Below are 16,819 nucleotides of genomic sequence, written 5' to 3' on the forward strand. Positions count from 1 at the left end.
CAACGACCTTAAAATATTTGAAATTTATGAAAAAATCCTGAGAACAAACTAGTCAGAATATTAAGAAGATAAATGTAAACAATCGTACTACGAAAAGAGGAAAAATCGTTAGACACGAACCGGATAGTATACGTATGAGACCATAAATTAAATGGAGATAAACTGCGTATTAAGTTTTCATTTCGTGATAAAGGATTTCAAAGAAGTACAAAAATATTTAAAAATAGTCCTGCTGATCCAACAATAATAGATTTTATGTCAAAAGAACAAGAAGAGTTGTAAAATATTTTGTATTATATTTATTTTATCCTGTAAGGATCAAAAGATGTCAAAAATGTCTTTTAAAATTTTTATTTTTATTTTACAGTACCAAATTCGTTTTCATCTAATCAATATATATGGTCAAAGTCTGACGATTGAAACAAAGACAGCAATATCTAGTGGATATAGCTGACTTTGTTACGTACACTTTATAAGGTGTTAATTTTCTTAGAAATGTTACCATATTTTGGAAAAATATACGTTTTGTTTTTTATTTTTAAGTTTTTTGTTTGCAAAAATAAAAGTAACGGGTAGAATAACTCGATGTTATTGTATTATTAATTATGGAGTTGAATGCTTATAGCACTCCTTCTTGTCCAGCCCGAAAAAGGGTTAAAAATTAAGTGAATGGAAGAAAAATGTGGAAAAAATAAAAAGGTATGTATGTAATATAATAGTAAACTTCTTTTAAGATATTCTTCAAAACATTCACCGAAAATTGCTTGTGATCACGAATCCACAATTTAAAACAGAAAAAACAGAATTTTTTATACAACTTTTGGACCACATGTAGCTATCGATATTTGAGTTTTTTTTGTTTGTTTTGTTTTGTGAAATGTGAAAGTGAAATGGCCAAAATAGCAGTCACTTTCTTTTCGACATTTAATCAATACTTAATAATTATTATACCCTTCACCATGAGTGAAAAGGGTATATATAAGTTTGTCATTCCGTTTGTAATTTCTATATTTTTCATTTGCGACCCCATAAAGTATATATATTCTGGATCCTTATAGATAGCGGAGTCGATAGAGCCATGTCCGTCTGTGTGTTGAAATCAACTTTCCAAATCCCCTAAATAACTTACAAACATGATACATCAAAATCTCCGGAATTCTTCCGGCTCGGTTGCTATTTAAAATTGAGAAAATTGGTCCACAAATGGCCGAGATATAAGCAAAAAACCCAAAAACCCATGTATTTTGTTAGTGTTTCATGAAATCATGTACATATATACCCTGCAATTGGAAGTTATATTTTCGATATGTATACTAAAATGTGTCTCTTTTGTGTCGCAAAAATGTTACTCAGCATATAAAAAAACATTTTACAAAAACAAATTACATTACTATCGAATTATGCTCATCTTGAAGTACATTTTAGTTACAAACAAAGATCCCTAAAAATTAACTTAATAGATAATATTAAAAAGTACATTATGATACAAAAACGATCCATTTTAGTATACAAAAGAATATTATTTTTGGTTAGTGACAAATTTTACAATAACAAATTACATTAATACCGACTTTTTACTGTTTACATTTTAAAAGAAAGAAGAAGAACATGACAATGCTCAGTATATTTATGGCCGTGTAGCTGTGCTGTCGTTAAAATAATCGTCTCCATATAAACGTGTGCATTTTATTTTTGACAGATTGAAGTTGGTAGCCTGCTGTCTTGAATGTGTTTAATGCATAACTTCCAATTGCAGGCAGGGCATACTAAAAAGAAAACAAAAGTTTAGTTGTGTGTATATGTATGTAGATGTGTGTAATACACATTGAGTATATTCCAGTGTTGCCACTTCATGTGTAATTACACATATTGTGTGTAATTTTAACTTGGATGTGTAGCCCATGTGTAATTGAGTGAATGTGTAATTCATGTGTAATTTTAAATTCCAATTATATCCAAAATATATTGTCAATGTATGTCTTTTATCTATATTTTGAATTTTAATTGAATGAATGAATTATGGATTGTTCAGATTTCAAAACCGACTGAAATAAATATGTACATTTATATGAGGGAAATTAGCTATATCCTCTATTTTAGTTAATAAATACAAATCCAGTATCTCTAAATGTATTCATATTTATTATATTGTACTCGTTTGTTACTCAGTGTAATGTAATTATATGTACTAGGATCGCCCGGTGGCCGAAATTCGAAAACCACATATGTTTTATTAATGGTGGACAATAACATACTTAAAAGTGTACCACAAAAAAACCTGTGGCCTATTTATACAATATAAGATGAAGATATGAATCAAGTTTGAACTAAATTAACATTAAGGTTTGTAGAAAAATACGATAAGTAATTTGGAGATTGCTATGTTTGGTTTTCCAGGTGGACATTTCGCCGTTTGTGATAGTTTTGTTTGCGTAATATTGGTAATAGAAACTAAATTTTAGTTTATATATAAGACTTTTAATTCCAACATGAAAAAAATATAAAACAACAAATACTATTCAATAACTATACATTTCTACAAGTTATTACAAACTGTTATTGGAAAAACGTTAATATTCAAGATAACCCCAAATCGAAAATTTGTATTTTTGTAATTTTAAATTGTTTATGAATAAGGATAACGGTATTTACAGATAACGGTATAAACTATTATATCGGTAACGGTAATTACAGTTAGCCAATCTTAAGAGAAAAAAACAAGAACGTAGGAATTTGTGTGAGAAAAATTAATTTACAAATTGTTACTAGTTATATTTTATACCCGTAAGAACTGTTTTGTGTTCATGCTATTGGTTTGTGTTTTAAATAATAAACAATAAAATTGACTTACTATTTTGGAAGTTTTATTTCAAATTTATAACTACAAATTTTAAAAATATAAACGTTACAAGATTTTACTGGTAAAGTATTTACTGGGAAGGAAAATGATCAGAGCTATAACACTGTTCAACAACCAAAATCGGAATGGGATAAAACGAAAAGCAAATGAAATTTTGAAATTTGTAATCAGGAATCCCGCAATTCCCAAAAAAAAATGTTTGCCATAAATTTTAATTTTACATAAAAAATAGGAGTATTTTGGATGAACCTGGTTCCCTCGGTATAGAAAATTTAAATTTTTTTTTTCATTTATGATATTTGATGTAAGGTAAGCTTTTCAAAAAGTATAAATTTGTTATACATCTTCTAAGAAATTTTTTAGATAAATTAAAAACATAAAATGTACTTTTATCCCAAAAAACTTTCCCTATTTTCAAATTCAAATGCATATAACTTTGGACTCAGTAATGATTTTTAAACAATTCTTTTGCTGTTTGCCATATACATTTCTTGTTAATCCAATAAAAGAAATATTTGGACCCGCTGTTATCAAAAAACTGGAGTAGGGTGGGTAAAAATGTTGAAAATTTAATTTTTAAATGCGAATATCTCCTAAGCTATAAGTGTTAATTGATAGCTAAGATAAGGTTTTTTGTAGTGCTCGACGAGGAGATTCTAGACATGTATTTAAAGAGGACATAATTTCCTACACGCTGATATATAATATGTATATCTTTTCTTTTCCGCTAGTCTCATTAATGGCTTCAAAATAGATAACTCACAGTAATTAGCTTCATCTTGTAGTGTTCACCGGTATTTGGTTATGCAGCAGTCGGCAAGGCAGTGCAATAAATTGTATTACAAAACGGCAAGATTTTATAATTTTCTGTTTGTTGTTGATTTTGAATCCATAAATTTGACTAGCGGAAAAGAAAAGATATACATATTATATATCAGCGTGTATGAAATTATGTCCTCTTTTCAAAAATGTACAAAATTTTTAAGAAGTAAAAAAATTATTGAAGACTTTTTTCAAAAATATGCGAATAAAAAATTATAGCTGATTTTTTTTTGGAAAATTTTAAATTTTAAAATGCAATAAAGTTTTGTTTATGAATCGTTTTTAATGAAATTTTACACTTATATAGAAACGTTCGATGCAAATCCAAAAGTGAAAAAGATATTTGTGAATTGTTAATGACAATCCCACAATTCCCAAAAAACTTTCCAAAAATCCCAAAATTGGTATTTTTTGATTTTTGGATCTATTGAAGGTACCAAGCTCGGGGCTATGAAATCCCTTTGCATGATATTGAAGAACAGAGTGGGACATACAAAACTGGTCTTAATTTTTTGAAAGCAGCTATGCGATTTTAGAATATGTTGTCTAAAGTTGAAATTTACATAAAAAATAGGTCTACTTCGGAAGGCTCTGGACCACGCAATAATACGATTTTTGATATTATTTTGCTTTTATAATATTTCCCGAAATGTTATCTTTCAGAAAAATATAAACACATTATTTATCTTTTTCTCATTTTCTGTATAATTTAAAATTAATGTAGGTACTTTTTTCGAAAAAAAATGCCGAAAAAACGAATTTTTTATTTTTTAAAGTTTGAATGCACAAAACTTTTGACTCAGTAGATATTTTTTAACAATTCTTTCTTAAGATTATTAATAAATTTGTTGTTAATTCAAAAAAAGATACTTCAAGAAATCGGGAGAAACTAAATTTTAGTTTATATATAAGACTTTTAATTCCAACATGAAAAAAATATAAAACAACAAATACTATTCAATAACTATACATTTCTACAAGTTATTACAAACTGTTATTGGAAAAACGTTAATATTCAAGATAACCCCAAATCGAAAATTTGTATTTTTATAATTTTAAATTGTTTATGAATAAGGATAACGGTATTTACAGATAACGGTATAAACTATTATATCGGTAACGGTAATTACAGTTAGCCAATCTTAAGAGAAAAAAACAAGAACGTAGGAATTTGTGTGAGAAAAATTAATTTACAAATTGTTACTAGTTATATTTTATACCCGTAAGAACTGTTTTGTGTTCATGCTATTGGTTTGTGTTTTAAATAATAAACAATAAAATTGACTTACTATTTTGGAAGTTTTATTTCAAATTTATAACTACAAATTTTAAAAATATAAACGTTACAAGATTTTACTGGTAAAGTATTTACTGGGAAGGAAAATGATCAGAGCTATAACACTGTTCAACAACCAAAATCGGAATGGGATAAAACGAAAAGCAAATGAAATTTTGAAATTTGTAATCAGGAATCCCGCAATTCCCAAAAAAAAATTTTTGCCATAAATTTTAATTTTACATAAAAAATAGGAGTATTTTGGATGAACCTGGTTCCCTCGGTATAGAAAATTTAAATTTTTTTTTTTCATTTATGATATTTGATGTAAGGTAAGCTTTTCAAAAAGTATAAATTTGTTATACATCTTCTAAGAAATTTTTTAGATAAATTAAAAACATAAAAAGTACTTTTATCCCAAAAAACTTTCCCTATTTTCAAATTCAAATGCATATAACTTTGGACTCAGTAATGATTTTTAAACAATTCTTTTGCTGTTTGCCATATACATTTCTTGTTAATCCAATAAAAGAAATATTTGGACCCGCTGTTATCAAAAAACTGGAGTAGGGTGGGTAAAAATGTTGAAAATTTAATTTTTAAATGCGAATATCTCCTAAGCTATAAGTGTTAATTGATAGCTAAGATAAGGTTTTTTGTAGTGCTCGACGAGGAGATTCTAGACATGTATTTAAAGAGGACATAATTTCCTACACGCTGATATATAATATGTATATCTTTTCTTTTCCGCTAGTCTCATTAATGGCTTCAAAATAGATAACTCACAGTAATTAGCTTCATCTTGTAGTGTTCACCGGTATTTGGTTATGCAGCAGTCGGCAAGGCAGTGCAATAAATTGTATTACAAAACGGCAAGATTTTATAATTTTCTGTTTGTTGTTGATTTTGAATCCATAAATTTGACTAGCGGAAAAGAAAAGATATACATATTATATATCAGCGTGTATGAAATTATGTCCTCTTTTCAAAAATGTACAAAATTTTTAAGAATTAAAAAAATTATTGAAGACTTTTTTCAAAAATATGCGAATAAAAAATTATAGCTGATTTTTTTTTGGAAAATTTTAAATTTTAAAATGCAATAAAGTTTTGTTTATGAATCGTTTTTAATGAAATTTTACACTTATATAGAAACGTTCGATGCAAATCCAAAAGTGAAAAAGATATTTGTGAATTGTTAATGACAATCCCACAATTCCCAAAAAACTTTCCAAAAATCCCAAAATTGGTATTTTTTTGATTTTTGGATCTATTGAAGGTACCAAGCTCGGGGCTATGAAATCCCTTTGCATGATATTGAAGAACAGATTGGGACATACAAAACTGGTCTTAATTTTTTGAAAGTAGCTATGCGATTTTAGAATATGTTGTCTAAAGTTGAAATTTACATTAAAAATAGGTCTACTTCGGAAGGCTCTGGACCACGCAATAATACGATTTTTGATATTATTTTGCTTTTATAATATTTCCCGAAATGTTATCTTTCAGAAAAATATAAACACATTATTTATCTTTTTCTCATTTTCTGTATAATTTAAAATTAATGTAGGTACTTTTTTCGAAAAAAAATGGCGAAAAAACGAATTTTTTATTTTTTAAAGTTTGAATGCACAAAACTTTTGACTCAGTAGATATTTTTTAACAATTCTTTCTTAAGATTATTAATAAATTTGTTGTTAATTCAAAAAAAGATACTTCAAGAAATCGGGAAAGAATTGGATCCGTTATTAGCAAAATGGCAGACCAAGGTAGGCAAAAAAAATAAAATTTTACTTTTCAAATGCGAATAACTCGTAAACAATAACAGATAATATATGGCTAAAGCAATGTTTTTTGTATATCTCGTCTAGTACATTCCATATATATAAAAATCTTTCAAATCGGATCGCAAACAAAAATTTGGCATCATTTTTAATTTTTGATATACCCGAGGTGCCCCACTTTGGGGCATTGTGGCTCGGCCCCCCCCCCCCTTGGTTGTTTAAGCCCAAATTCAAAACTTAAACTTATCTACACCTCCTCTATAGCCATGGGAAATTTTATTAAAATCGGGCTATTCGTTTAGAAGTTACAGATTTATATCCACTTTTTTTTCAGATCCCCCACTGTGCAGCGTTCCAAAATCACTAACTTCAAATGCGTGTAAAAAAAAATCTAGCGCTGAACTAGAAAAAAGAATTGAGGGTTTTGTTATGGAAAACGTAAGCTTTCATTTGCTTTTGGTTTCATTCCATTCCGATTCGAAAAGTTCGATTTTGTGTCACAGTGTAATTTTTAAACAAATAGTAAAAAATATTTATCTTTGAAACTGAAAACAAAACTGATTTCAAAGCACTTAATATAAATTAGGAATAAATTAAAATTCGAAAGCAAACATTGTGCTATTTTTTAAATATTGTTAAATTTTTAATAGAAATGTAACAATTTCCAATGGAACAATCTCCGAATGGACATTGATTAATATTTCTTAAAAGCGTATTTGTGATTGACATATTTGACTGATCTCAAGAATTCATTAATTAGAAAAGTTCACTAAAAAAAGAGATTGCTAACCTTGCTGTAATACCCCTCATATATCCAATTCCTGAATAAATTAAAATCACCGCAAGTGAAAATTGTCCATTGACAATAAAGTGATCGTATTTGGTCCAAACATCCCAGAGTCCACTGTGACAAACCTTTTATATTCATGACAATTTTAGAAAATTTCTCCTATTGAAATCACGAAAATTTATTTACATGTGTAATTTTTTCTCGTATGTGTAATTTATAGGGTTTTTACAGTAGCTTACATTTAACATCTACCATCAATTTGCAAAGATGTTAACATCTTCCCATAAGAATTACACAGGGCTGAGTGCCAACAACTTTCTACATCTTTAAAAAATGTTCCTATCTCATTTCGTTCCACATAACATCTTTCGATTATTTTAGTGTCATCACTAATAAAATGGCATTTATATTAAAAAAATATAAACAAATATTTGTATAATAATGAGGGTGACATTTTAAATGCTTGAAATTTATTATTTTCTTATTTAATTTGATAGTATAAAAAAGAAAACCAGACTTAATTCATTTTGTTTTCATAAAGACAATTTGATTTTTAATATTCTTGCAATTTTACTGATTGTAGATGTTAGATGTTGCAAGTGTGAACAAATCTTTCAAGTTTTCAACATCTTCCATACGTTTCGCCAAAATGTACGTAAGTGTAAAAACCCTATTAGGCATGAGGCATGTGTAGTTTATAATTGTCTTGGTGGCAACACTGGTATATTCACCAATTCTATTTTGTTTCTTTGTAAATCTTATTCTCTAACAAAATAGAGAGAGTTGTTTATGAGTTCTCATCAAGGTTGCCAATTTAACCATTTTCCGGCTAGATCTAGCGATTTTATTTTCATTTAGCCATAAAAAAATGGCTAGATTTAATCTAGCCGGAAGATCTAGCCATTTTATTTTGTCTTACCCTTTTTTCTTTTATAGTTTTCTTCATAATTTTTGAAATATTTAAAAAATAAAACAGTATTTTTTATCAAATGACAAGGATTTGATGAGAATATTATTGTTTTTTTTGAAAACAGGCTTCGAAATTGTTTCCAAAATCAATTTTGCATTTCCTCATGGATCCCATTTTGAATGTAAGTGCCCAGAAATTTGTTTAATTTATCGTGACGACAGTATATCGTTACGAAAAACGATCTGCTAAACCCCATTAACACGAAGTCGGTAAAAATTATTTTTGAAAACTGTCAGTATAGCTATTAGTTAATACATAACCAGACTTCGTGGTAATGGAGGCAAGAAATGTAATATTTATGAATTTATATTCAGTTATTTATGGGTTTTAGCCATTTCTAGCCATTTTTAATTCAAAATCTAGCCATTTTCAGAGCTGAAGAGTTGGCAACCTTGGTTCTCATATGAGCAACTCTATCATACGTAAACAGCACAAACACCCAACAACAACATTCTACAATGTGGAATGAAATGAGAATTACAAATCAAACACACGCGTGCATAATTTGTATGTATTTGAGTGCGTTTGGTTTATTATACCCTTCACCTTCGTGAGAAGGGTATATACATATAAGTTTGTCATTCCGTTTGTAATTTCTACATTTTTCATTTCCGACTCTATAAAGTATATATATTCTGGATCCTTATAGATAGCGTAGTCGATTAAGCCATGTCCTTCTGTCTGTCTGTTGAAATCAATTTTCTGAAGACCCCAGGTATCTTCGGGATCCAAATCTTCAATAATTCTGTCAGACATGCTTTCGAGAAGTTTGCTATATAAAATCAGCAAAATCGGTCCATAAATAACGGAGATATGAGCAAAAAACCGGGACAACCTCGATTTTTGACCTATTTTTGATCTACATATATCTGGATTACTAAGTCATTAATATAGACAGTATGGATATCTAATGATAGATATTTCAAAGTCCATTGCAGCGATGTAGATAAGGCTATAGTAAGTTGGACCTACAATGGGTCAAAATCGGGAAAAATATTTTTTAACCCGATTTTTTTTTTCATCATAAAATTAGTTTGTCAATAAATTTAAAAAAAAAAATTTGGAAAAAGCTTTTTTTTAAAAAAAATTAAAAAAAATGTTTGAAAACCAATTAAAAAAAATATTAAATTTTGTTTACCTAAAAATATTTAAACACATTTATTTTAAAGTATAATTTGGTGAAGGGTATATAAGATATAAGAATATAGCTCTCTTACTTGTTATACCCTTCACCTTCGTGAGAAGGGTATATATACGTTTATCATTCCGTTTGTAATTTCTACATTTTTCTTTTCCGACCCTATAAGCGGAGTCGATTAAGCCATGTCCGTCTGTCTGTTGAAATCAATTTTTTGAAGACCCCAGATATCTTCGGGATCCAAATCTTCAATAATTCTGTCAGACATGCTTTCGAGAATTTTGCTATTTAAAATCAGCAAAATCGGTCCACAAATGGCTGAGATATGAGGAAAAAACCAAGACAACCTCGATTTTTTACCTATATCTGGATTACTAAGACATTAATATAGACAATATGGATATATAATGATAGATATTTCAAAGACATTTGCAACGACGTATATAAGACCATAGTAAGTTGGACCTACAATGGGTCAAAATCGGGAAAAAAATTTAACACGACTTTTTTTTCACAAAAAAAAATTGAAAACAACAAAAAAAAATTTTTTTTAAATTTAAAAAAAAAAAAATTTTAAATTTAAAATAACAATCGAAAATTTTTTTTTTACAAAAAATTAAAAAAACAACTGGAAAAAAAATTAAATTTTGTTTACATAAAAATATTTAAAATTTTTAAGTATAATTTGGTGAAGGGTATATAAGATTCGGTACAGCCGAATATAGCACTCTTACTTGTTTTTTTATATTTTTGTTGTTGTTATTTTTTTTCAACATACAATTGTGCAAGACTTGTTTTGTTTATTTGGTTAGTTTTGACTGAGCATTCGTAATGTAAATACATAAGATTGTCCGGTTTGTTTGTTTGTTGTTGTTTTTTTCTCAATACATAAACCTTCGGTAAGGTATAATTTGGTGAAGGGTATATAAGATTCGGCACAGCCGAATAAAGCTCTGTTACTTGTTTTTATACCCTTCACCTTCGTGAGAAGGGTATATATAAGTTTGTCATTCCGTTTGTAATTTCTACATTTTTCATTTCCGACCCTATAAAGTATATATATTCTGGATCCCTATAGATAGCGGAGTCGATTAAGCCATGTCCGTCTGTCTGTCTGTCTGTTGAAATCAGTTTTCTGAAGACCCCAGATATCTTCGGGATCCAAATCTTCAATAATTCTGTCAGACATGCTTTCGAGAATTTTGCTATTTAAAATCAGCAAAATCGGTCCACAAATGGCTGAGATATGAGGAAAAAACCAAGACAACCTCGATTTTTGACCTATTTTTTTACCTATATCTGGATTACTAAGACATTAATATAGACAATATGGATATCTAATGATAGATATTTCAAAGACATTTGCAACGACGTATATAAGACCATAGAAAGTTGGACCTACAATGGGTCAAAATCGGGAAACAAATTTTGAACCAGATTTTTTAAAAAAAAAAATTAAAAAACCAAAAAAAAAATTTTAAAATTTAAAAAAAAAAATTTTAAATTTAAAAAAAAAAATTAAAATTACAATCGAAAATTTTTTTTTTCCAAAAAATTCAAAAAACAACTGGAAAAAAAATTCAATTTTGTTTACCTAAAAATATTTAAAATTTTGAAGTATAATTTGGTGAAGGGTATTTAAGATTCGGCACAGCCGAATATAGCACTCTTACTTGTTTTAAATCAAATGTTACAGACAGAAAATGGTGGTGACAGGTAGCATGCCGTGTACTAGAAAGCCACATACACATGTGGCTTTCTCACATGCTCACACGTGAAATACGTACATGTGCTACATGCCGTGTACTAGTAACATACATGTATGCATTCACATGTTTACTCATGTGCTACATCTGCAAATGTGTCTCCTTCGGCTACATGTGTCACATTTGGATTTTGGGACAAAAATACATTTCGTGTACTATCAAAATTTGATCGCATGTAGCCACTACGACTCATTTGAAAAATGTAACCAAAATGGTGAACATTCTCGTGACGTCAGAGTCACATGCATATGTGGCTTTTTACATTCCGTGTACTACAGGCTTAAGGCTTACCAAGATGCTTTTATTGTAAAGTACTGTGAAATATCATCAATAAAAAGAAGAAGACCCACAAAATCTACCAGAATGCCAAAGATCATCCAAACGAAATGCTTTGTGCGTAAAATAAAATAGTAAACATTTGGTGCATGTTTGCCAAAAATGTTTCCTTACAATTCTTAACATTACTAGATGTAGATTAAACTATGCTATGAAGGTTTTTCGACTATTGAAACTCGTGTTGGAGATCATCGGAGCCACAAATATGAGAAGAAAAAATCATCTGTACTGAGTTTTATAAGTTCTTTAAAATGTGTGGAATCACACTACTGTCGAAAACGTCTTTACCTCTCAAGTGATTTATCAATAAACAAATTATCCAAAATGTATAATGAAAATAGCCCCAATGAACTAAAAGTAAATCACCAATACTTCCGTTCAATATTTAATTCAAAATTTAATCTGGGCTTCAAACATCCATTTTGTAGGGATTTTTTCCCAAAATTTCACATGTGGGGAAAAAGGGAAAGATTTTGTTACTTTTGTTACTTTTGTTACTTTTGTCGAATTGTAGGGATTTTTTTCAATGGCAATTTAAAACTACATATTATGTATTTTCCAAATATAAAATTAAAAAAACATAAAATTTGTTTAAGCATATCATTAGAAATTCGTAAATCTGGTATAATATGAAGTAAGTAATAATGTGGCATCTTTAATTTTAATATCATCAACGTTTTCAAACTACATACATATATAGTGATTATTTCAAGGCGTATTAACTCACTCACGCACTCACCTTGTTAATACGCTTTGGATTCTCCTTTTTACGGTATTTGACATTTCCTTAACCCTCGAAGTGGATCTGGCCAGACATATTTCATTTTCATGCTTCAATTTAGCATACTTCTATTTTAGGTACATGGCTGTAATTTCAGGTAATCTCCCAAAATATTGTTGGCTTTCGATGTATAAATTAATAATTGAAAAAAAGTCCTTGGAACAGGACAAAAAAGCCAAATAAAAAATCTTCACCTTACTTTTGGTACATGGTGTCTGGCCAGACCCCTATGCATTTTGTATGAACGCATAGGCAAAGCAAAGACGACACTGCTGATTATGTGCCAGAAGATGATGCATCAGACATAGAAAATGATTTGGAAATTGAACCTAACGAACTTTATGATAGTGATGAAGACGTAGATGAAGAAGAAGAAAGTGGAAATGATGCTGAAGCAGCAAATGAAGTCGACTCAAGCTGTTTTTATGGTAAAGACGGTACTAAATGGAACGAAACTGAACCCCCTGCATCCCGTTTGCGCCAGCATAATATCATGCGTTTTCAATCTGGAACAAAAACAAGGCTCACTAATTCAGTTGAGGTATTCAAGCTATTTTTCTCAACCAATATTACGTTCGTCATCATTAGTGAAACAAATCGGCATGGGCGAGAATCAATTAGAAAATGGAATGAAGAACATCCAGAGTCTACCCAAAGAAAATGGATTGATTTGACAAGCTCTGAGCTAGATGCATTCATTGGGATTTTGTTGGCTTCTGGTCTCAGCCATAATAATATGCAAGACTCCAGTATATTGTGGCGTTCTGATTCGCTGCCCATATTCCGTGCGGCTATGGCGCACAAACGATTCATTACTCTGTCCAGATATATGCGTTTCGATAATAGTCGTACGCGGGCATTCCGACAGCAAACAGATAAAGCAGCTCCTATACGGGACGTTTGGAATTTTCTCAATGAAAATCTGCAAAATTATTATGAACCTTATGAAAATATCACCATCGATGAGCAGTTGTTTCCGTATCGTGGGCGCACAAAGTTCACCCAATATATCCCATCAAAACCTGCAAGGTATGGGATCAAAGTTTGGTGGGCATGCGATGCTAAGACTAAATTTCCATTGAAAGGAAAACTATACACTGGAAAGGAAGGAGACAATCGGGAGATAAATCAAGGTGAAAATGTTCTAATGTATTTCGAAAATTGTTACGTAAACAGCGGCAGAACAATTATTTCTGATAATTTTTTCACCTCATTGAACGGCGCTAAACGACTTGCTGCTATGGGACTGGCATTTGTTGGCACCATTCGAGCAAACAAAAGATGTTTTCCTAAGGAAGTTATGAAGAGCACTAGACGACCAATTCTTTCAAGTGTGTTTGGTTTTCATGAAAATCTTGTTGCACTTTGCAGCTACGTGCCCAAAAAAAATAAGGCAGTCAATTTAATTTCAACCGTACATTACACGAAACATGTTGAAGGCGTAGCCATGAAACCGGAAGCAATTTTATTTTATAATTCAAATAAAGCCGGAGTCGATACGATGGATCAAATGCTAACTCATTACACAACAAAACGGTCAACCAGACGCTGGACATACGCGTTTTTCTGCAACATGATTGATGTGATGGCATTGGCAAGTTACATTATATGTAAGCTAAATGATGAAAATACAAGAAAAGAAAGAAGACGCATATTTTTATATAAACTTGCAAAGCAATTGGTACTGACCAACGTTGAAAATCGCATCAATAATCCGCACATTGTGGCTCAACCAACAACTCGTATAGCATTTGAAGCGTTCTTTGGGAGACCTCTCAATATAGCCAACCATAATGTGGCTTCACGCAGTGGTCCAGACACATTAGCTGCCAAAAAAGATTGCAGAATTTGCCTGCAGCAAGGTGACAAAATACGCCGTAAGACACGTTTTTTTTTTTGCTGCAAATGCAACAATCCTGTTTGTCAGCAACATTCAAAAGTAGATTATTTATGTTTTTGTTGCCTTCCGCAAAATTCTGAATAAAAAAATCAATGTATTCTTCATAATAATTTTCTATTTTGTCATAAACATTTATTACTTTACCCATAATAAAGAGAAATATATATAGAACAAAAAATTGTTGCCCTTTTCATTCCAAAGATTTTTTCAGGTCTATTTTTTCTTCCTCAGGTAGCTAATAACATAGTAAAAAGAAATAGAAACACAAAATATAACAAATATTTTCATATCTTAGTAAAAAATTTAACGGCAAACAGCCCTTATTTCCATACAAATGCATGTAAATGTATAGGGGTCTGGCCAGACACCATGTGCCAGAACTAAGGGCTCAAAATATGTGCCTGACGAAGGGTTAAAGAACTAGCTACAATAAATTTTCTTTTGAAGTAAACACATGTTTGGTTTTGTGCATTTTTTTACATACGTACGTACTCCATCTTCGCAGGTCTCATCGATTTTAATAAGTAAGTTTTTAAGAAATAAATGTCGTTATAAATTAAAACAACAAATTTTAGAAAAAATTTCCGATTCGTCTTCTGATAATGATGGAAACAAAGTAAAGAAATACTGCTCAAGTTGGTTGAGAAACGAGAAGCTAATGGGATGGCTGGAGCCGGTCAAAGATTTCGACTTTAAATGCAGATACAAGGCTTGTGTGCTAATACCCAAATGCACCAAAAAATCTTTCAAAAACAAAAACCCGAACAATGGATTCTTTTTTTGGCAAGCAAGTCCTGGAAAAAAAATGATGTGGCCAATTTAAAAAACCGATTAAGCCTTTTTTTTGATTGAACACAACTTAGCTGTTCAAAATAGAAAAAAGTAGTGTAGGGAAAATCAAAAGTGAGTGTAGGGAAAAAAGGGATTTTTTTCATAAGCGTAGGGATTTCTGAAAAAATCTCCTGGCATCACTGGTTCAACATGTACAGAAGAAGCACCACTAATGAAAATTTAAATCCTCACCTCATTTCTTTATAATTAAAATAAAATTGTATATAATTTTCTTTTAATTAATATGTGTTAAGACGTCGGGTATTGTTCAATAAAAACGTACTTTTCAGATGATATACTACAGCTAAAATCTGCAAATTTTATTTAAGAATTTCAGTTTAAATTACAGATTATTATATAAGAATATACATACAATTGGAGCTTTAAGTACCCTGTTGCTTAACCATTTATATTATTAATACTGTTAAATGAGATTATAAAACGTGGTTTAGAACTTTCGATCTTAGGATAATAAAGTGAATGATAAATGTCAACAAATGAAAAATACAAGAAATGGGAGAAGTAAAGATAAAATTGTAAACAAGTGTTGTAAAGTGAAATTAGAAAATGAGTGTTATAAAATTGTGGTTATTATTAAATTTCTAGTACAATAAATTTAATTATACACTGCAACACAGTCCCTCCCGTAAACTTTGTGCTTTAGCTCGGGGTTTACTTCTTTATATCCAGCTTTGCAAGCTTGACCGCAGGGCGAGTAAGGAGACCACTTTTGGTTTTTACCACAGCGCTGCGTACAATTTTATCTTTCCCCTGGTGAACATCAATGACGATTCCCTTCATCCACGTATTTCTCTTAGTATGCTCATCCACAATAATGACGATATCATTTACCGCTATTGGATCAACAGAATCCCCATACCACTTCGTGCGCCTAGCCAAACAGGGTAACACTTCTCTCACCCATCGTTTCCAGAATTTATCTGCTATAATGCATGAAATTTTGAAATTTTTACTCAATGATAATCCACTGCCATCTGGAATTACTCGTTGTCGCATGCCACTTGAAGAACCAATTAAAAAATTATTTGGGGTGAGTGCCTCGTCTTCCGATGACTCCAAAGGAACATAAGTCAATGGACGTGAATTCAAAATATGTTCCACATCAGCTAGTGCTGATCTTAAGACTTCTTCACGTAGGCCACCTTCAGGCAAAATGTCCATCAGTACAGATTTTATAGATCGCACCATCCTCTCCCACGACCCCCCCATGTGAGGTGTGATCGGAGGTATGAAAACCCACTCAATCTCTGGATATTTTCGTTCGAGCTCATTTGTTGATATTTTCTCAATTTCTTCTTTTAAAAAACGGGAAGCTCCACGAAAGTTTGTTGCGTTATCAGAGAGAATACGCCGAGGTACTCCACGACGACTCGTAAACTGTTTGAAAACCATTAAGAATGAATCTGTGGAAAGAGATGGAGTAATTTCTATATGAACTACACGCACTGTCATACATGTGAATAATACACCCCATCGTTTTTCCTTCCGCCTACCAATAACGATATCTATGGGACCAAAGTAATCGACTCCTGTAAAATGAAATG

At 30.6% G+C, this 16,819-nt stretch overlaps 1 protein-coding gene across 1 annotated transcript in view; it reads left to right on the forward strand.

Annotated features, from left to right (window-relative positions):
• The window catches only part of Csas (CMP-sialic acid synthase), a 121,509-nt gene that overhangs the window by 13,342 nt on the left and 91,348 nt on the right, over positions 1–16,819 (forward strand). The gene's annotated exons all lie outside the window — the stretch shown is intronic.

Source organism: Calliphora vicina, chromosome 3 (genome assembly GCF_958450345.1).
Source record: "Calliphora vicina chromosome 3, idCalVici1.1, whole genome shotgun sequence".
Lineage (NCBI taxonomy): Eukaryota > Metazoa > Arthropoda > Insecta > Diptera > Calliphoridae > Calliphora > Calliphora vicina.